This window comes from Aplysia californica, unplaced genomic scaffold (genome assembly GCF_000002075.1).
Source record: "Aplysia californica isolate F4 #8 unplaced genomic scaffold, AplCal3.0 scaffold00073, whole genome shotgun sequence".
Taxonomy (NCBI): Eukaryota; Metazoa; Mollusca; class Gastropoda; order Aplysiida; family Aplysiidae; genus Aplysia; species Aplysia californica.
This window is the reverse complement of record NW_004797343.1, coordinates 372,772-377,846: the sequence shown is the minus strand read 5'-3', so window position 1 is coordinate 377,846 and position 5,075 is coordinate 372,772.

Genomic DNA, 5,075 nt, shown 5'->3' with positions numbered 1-5,075 from the left:
GGCGCCATAACTGTCATTTCTGTGTCTATAGCGCCGTAAAACATCTACTATGTCATGCCAAAGTCCACTCGCTTTAGCTAAACATAATAGTAATCATAGGATTTTCAACACTGTAACTTGACCTATAAATCGCTCTGGGGGATAACCCAACCGATGACGACACTCACAGCAAGTTTGGCGGTACATTAATATTAATAAGACGGCACATCTCAAATGTGCTCCTGCCGAATAGTGCCGAAACATAGCCCACAGTAGGCAATCTAAAAGTAAACGCGATAGACCGTACGCTATTCTTTGCCAATAGTATGTGAGCCCCAGAGCAATCCAGCGGAGTGCTCAAGAGAATTGTGATTGGTTCATTGTTTGTCTTGCCACTATTTTAAGTGACTCTGTGACCGTAAACCTGAGGGAGGTCCTATGAGTTGTGCCTTTGAATGGTTTTGTAGTGGAGTAGTGAAAGTTATTACTTGAGTGTTCAGTTCCAATACAGGAAGAACGAAATTGATGTTTAGCTAACAAACAAATTTTGTACTAGAAATCAAAGCGACAAGTAAAAAGAAGGAAAATAAAAGCACGAGGCCCTCCCTCGCCGACCCAAAGATCCTAAAATTATACATCGTCTCAATTACTATGCCCTTGACTATCTTCTGCATGCGATAGCTTAATATTGTGCACGTCCACTTTTTAGCCCCACGAGCCGCCCCTTCTGTCTCTCTCTCTCTCTCATTCATTAGTAGTAGTAGTAGTAGTAGTAGTAGTATAGTAGTAGTAGTAGTAGTAGTAGTAGTAGTAGCAGCAGTAGAAATAGGTGTAGTAGTAGTCCCATATCTTGCCAATAATTCCATGAAGAATCCCTGCCGCAGTGTCGTTATCCGCCTTGAGAACTTCTGGGGGAATTCCATCTGGGCCGGCTGCCTTGCCTGCTTTCTTGTGTCTTATCGTCTCCTTGATCTCCTCTAAACTGGGCTTTTCTTCACTCACCCCCAGACCAATCTCTGCTGGTGGAATGTCAAACTGTTTTTCTGTTCTCTGTTGTTGTTGATCCCAGAAGAATTCTTGATTTTATAAATGTCCTTGGCCTTTGCAGTAAATGAAGGAAGCCGTGGATGTAAAACTAAGAGAGGAGCAGGCAGGATTTCGTAAAAAGATATCATGTACAGATCAGATTGCAACTTTGAGGATAATAGTGGAGCAGTCCACAGAGTGGAACTCTTCCCTGTGCGTTAACTTTGTTGACTACGAGAAAGCTTTTGACAGCCTAGATAGGGACTCAATATGGAAGCTTCTGCGCCACTACGGAATACCTGACAAGTTCGTGAGATTGATCAAGAAGATGTATGAGGGAATGAGTTGCAGTGTCTTACTTGGAGGGCAGCGGACAGACTCGTTTGAAGTTAATACAGGAGTGAGACAGGGATGCCTGCTATCGCCCTTTCTCTTTTTAATAGCAGTGGATTGGATAATGAGACAGACTACATCGGGACAACACTGTGGCATACAGTGGACCCTTTCCAATCAGCTGGAAGACTTAGACTTTGCTGACGACTTGGCACTTCTTTCTCACAGTCGAGCCCAGATGCAACAGAAAACAGATCGCCTCAGGACTTTCTCCCGTAGTGTTGGACTCCATATTCACACGGATAAAACGAAAGTTCTACGAATGAATGCAGCCGACGTTCCTATCACACTGCAAGGGGCACCATTGGCGGATGTTGAATCCTTCACCTACCTGGGAAGTGTCATCAACAAGGCAAGGGGAACAGACGAAGACATCAAGGTCAGAATCCAAAAGGCAAGAGCAACATTCATCATTCTCAGGAATATATGGATGTCTAAGGAACTGGGATTGAACACCAAGCTGAGGATCTTCAAAACAAACGTGAAGACTGTTCTACTTTATGGTTCAGAGACATGGAGGCTCACAGCATCAGCAGCAAGGAAACTGCAGAGCTTCGTAAATGGATGCCTACGAAGGATAGTGGGGATCAAGTGGTACGATCGAGTCACTAACGCTCAACTGTGGGAGAGAACAAGCCAAAGGCCAGTAAAGGAAGACATACAGGTGAAGAAATGGAAAAGGATTGGACACACCCTGACGAGACCCCCCCGTCAAGCATCATCAGGCAGGCCTTAACATGGAACCCACAAGGAAAACGAAAGAAGAGAAGACCAAAGATGACATGGAGGCGAGCGGTACAAGCTGAAATTGAAAAAGCGGGGACATCATGGAAACTGATAGAAAAGGATGCTTAGGACAGGCTTCGCTGGAGTAATGCTGTTGATGGCCTGTGCACCACTGGGAGTTAAAAAGGGCAAGAGAGAGAGAAATGTACGGTGTTTCACCCCAAACAACCCCCCCCCCACAAGCCTGCACAATCAAAGTATCCCAAGCAGTTTCTTTGATACGACAGGCAAGCTTCCATAGCTCTTAAAAAGCCGAACACCCAATTTGCAACTCGATCTAAATCTACTGTGACAAGTTTTAGTTTAGTAAGTGTTTTACGGCACTCGCAACACAATAAGGTCATATAAGTGCCGAAGATTAGAGGTGTTACAAGAGAGTAACAAACATAAAAAAGAAGGAGGGGAGATAAAGACGTTAGATGTTTGATAAGAAAGAAGGAGCAAACCACACCAGAGCACCGGCCACCCGCCCACTACTGACAAAAACTGAGTAAGTTCAACAATGCTGGAAAGGACAAGATCTTTATTTTCTTTCTTCTCTTTGTCACAGTAAAGAAATAACAAAGTCTGCTGTAGATATACACAAACTTTACTTGTAGCATATAGGACAAGGCAGCCCTCAGCAGACCTCATGAAGCAATTTGAACATGAAAATACATCCAAAAAACACATGAGTCATGTACAAGAATGTGTCTAGAATAATAAAATTGGCAGTTGGCAGTAAAACATGACAGAAACAAATGAATGGAAGGCAATATGTACCTTCAAACCTATGACCTAAAAATAGCTGAAGTAATATGAATACGTTGCAACTGCAGCCAGTGAAAAAATATAATAAATGTAGCTAGGACCTAAATATTGGTGCATCTCCGGCTACTCCTTTTATTGATGATCAACAAAACAACTTTCCCTGATGCTGCATAATATGACATCAAGCAGAAAAGTCCAGAGCCCAGTGGGAACAATAAAGAGACAAAATTATCAATCTCTCACAAGAACGTTCTAAAATAATTTATACAAACATTCATTACTGAAGAACTTGGACCATTATCAAATCACTGTAAGACAAATTTATTTCAATTATTTTACTATTGATATAAAGCCTATACATAACATCAAGAACTGAGACTGAGACAAGATGCTGCCATGACCCTTGTTTCTTCTTGTTTTGTCTTGTGTTTCTCCTCCACTCCAACCTAAATCACAATAGGTCATATGAATCTTCATGGAATTCTTTTTTTCCTTGGCAACCAAAAATTCAAATCATCCGTATTTTTGGAAAACTGAAGAAAGTCCATTCCTAAAACATGTTAAAGAGGATGTCAAGAATAATAGCATTGGCAGTTGGCAGTAAAACATGACAGAAACAAATGAATGGAAGGCAATATGTACCTTCAGATCTATGACCTAAAAATAGTTGAAGTAATATGAACATGTTGCGACTACAGCCAGTGAAAAAATATAATAAGTGTAGCATTGGTGCATCTCTGGCTACTCCTTCTATTGACAATCAACAAAACAACTTTCCTTGATGCTGCATAATATGACATCAAGCAGAAAAGTTGTTACAATAAGTTTGATAAGCCAAAGCATACACAGAGAATACGAAATATTGCAAATTAGCCATGAAAAGTACTGTATAGTGCCAAACACATTGACAAAAAACTGTTACAACAATCACAACAAACCTTTCCTAAAAGTTCATCTTTCTGATGTAATCTTTCTTTGCGGATGTAATCAGATGAAAGGGAACGGAAAAAACAGTCATATTTGGTGTCAACAGATCAAGCGAATGCCACTGATAAACCGGGAGCAATGTTAGGTTGATGGGGAAAGTTGGGAATGGGGGTTAGTAATAAAGAAAAGATACCTGTTTTTAACAAATTACAAATCTATGTCGTCACCTTGAAAAATGAACTGTGCACTAATACCATGTTTGTACCTTGTTGTCTCCTGGATTTTGTAACCATTTTCAAAGCGATTTTTTTTTTTTTTGGAAAGATAACAGAGCTGGGAAGAAGGAATAAAAAGAAATATCGTGAATAGTAACGTGGCCATGGACAGTCGCCTTTCCTGAAGTTTCAAGGACAGGAATTGTAGGATAACTGTATAGTAAATAAAGCTGAGATGAAAGAGGACTGTCAGGATCTGACTTCACTTAACTTACATGCCGGGAAGGGGATGGGCTGGACAGACGTACAGTAAATATTTTTTAAAATAGGAATGAGGGGGTCGAAATAATAATACATGACAAAAATAAAACAATGTAACTTTCAATGCGGTCTTTCAGTCTTGCTGGTCCTGCATTTCTTCTTCCAAACAGTTATCTCTGTGGCTGGCGTACCTGAACAGCTGCGTCAACCCGTTCGTCTACTTTATTTTCAACATTGTGTTGCGCCGGACTGTGTCTACCTACTTCACTTTGTATAGAGAGGTGAGAGATCGGGCGGAACCTGAGTCAGTGGGTGGTTAGTCAAGTGGGTGCGGTGGTGTGGTTTGCTCCTTCTTTACCATAAAACATAATTTGTGAGGCGGCGTGGTGGAATCAGGCTCTCGTCAAAAAAATCAAAGTAAAGAAACTTGCATTTTTCCACCGGTTTGTGAATTTTTATCATTTTTTAAAAATATTTTTTTTTGGTACTCAATACATTTCTTGCCAATTAAAGAACTCATTTCTGTGTGGATTTTGCTAAAGAGCGTTGATTAAAGGCTCAAAAAAGTAAATTTTCTGTTACCATGGACTCTTCAGCAAAGGAAATAACTAATCTTTGGCAGCCATTTTCTTACTAATTTTACCTCTGAACACAGGTGACCCCCACCTCCTTCTTTCGCAAATATCTCGATTTGTATTCAAGATAAATGCATATTTTTTTCATCCAAATAAAGACAAG